Source organism: Octopus bimaculoides, chromosome 16 (genome assembly GCF_001194135.2).
Source record: "Octopus bimaculoides isolate UCB-OBI-ISO-001 chromosome 16, ASM119413v2, whole genome shotgun sequence".
Lineage (NCBI taxonomy): Eukaryota > Metazoa > Mollusca > Cephalopoda > Octopoda > Octopodidae > Octopus > Octopus bimaculoides.
In genome coordinates this window covers 9,924,105-9,925,291 of record NC_068996.1, presented here as the reverse complement: position 1 = coordinate 9,925,291, position 1,187 = coordinate 9,924,105, and the positions used below count along the sequence as shown (strand labels likewise).

Below are 1,187 nucleotides of genomic sequence, written 5' to 3'. Positions count from 1 at the left end.
GTGAAAGATATGCACATCATTGAGAAAATTACCAATAATTGACATGGCTTGATTCTGTTGAAGTTATACATATTTTCTTTTCAGTCATCATAGGATATATATATATATATCTTTCCTTTCACTCTCTCTTCCTCTTTCTTCCCCTGCTCTTCCTCTTCTCTCTTTCTCTCTCGCCAAGTAACCATGTACCTCCTCTATAGTAAGACACCTGTTTCTGCTTCTCTGTCTCTCTCTCTCACACTCTAACTTTTCATCAACTGATACAAGATCACCTCCTCCAATGCTCCCTCCCCTCAAAATCCCTTGTCTTGCAAGTTACTTTGTGACCCTGCTAGTGCTGGTGCTACATAAAAAGCATCCAGTCTACATTGTAAAGTGGTTGGCATTTTGAAGGGCTTCCAGCTGTAAAAAATCATACCAAAACTCACTTCGCCTGTGCTGGAGCCATGTAAAAAGCACTGAGTCCACTCTGCAGAGTGGTTGGTGTTAGGAAGGCCATCCAGCTGTAAAAACCCTGCCAAAATCGATACAGTAGCCTGGGGTGGCCCGCTCCTGTCAACTGTCCTACCCATGCATACATGGAAGGCGGACGTTAAACAATGATGATATATATATGTATATATTCAATGATGCTTCTTTCAGTTTCTGTTTACCAAATCCACTTGCAAGGCTTTGCTCAGCCCAGGGCTATAGTAGAAGTCACTTGTTCAAGGTGCCACAAAGTAAGACTGGACTCAGATCCTTGTAGTTGAGAAGCAACGACTGGCACCCATGCCAACCTCTCCTTCATTGGACACTAAACTCTGCTTGCGAAGACCTGTTGGGGCAAGTGAAATCGTAATTGAAACATACTCAATGACTGGCACCTGTGCCAGTGGAGCACTAACAGCACTGTCTGAGCGTGTTCATCGCCAGAGTAGCTGTCTGGCTTCCGTGCTAGTGGCCAGTAAATAGCACCATTTGAGCGTGATCGTTACCAGCGTCACCTTCCTGGCACTTGTGCTGGTGGCACCTTAGAAAATCATTCGAGCAATGTCGTTGCCAGTGCTGCTGGACTGGCTCCCGTGCAGGTGGCACGTAAAAAACACCTTTTTGAGCATGGCCATTGCCAGTACCGTATGACTGGCCCTCGTGCCGGTGGCACGTAAAAGCAGCCACTACACTCTCGGAGTGGTTGGCATTAGGAA

At 46.1% G+C, this 1,187-nt stretch overlaps 1 protein-coding gene across 2 annotated transcripts in view; it reads left to right on the top strand.

Annotated features, from left to right (window-relative positions):
* LOC106875952 (protein NipSnap) overlaps positions 1–1,187 on the top strand; it is a 52,668-nt gene that overhangs the window by 50,535 nt on the left and 946 nt on the right. The window lies entirely within an intron of this gene.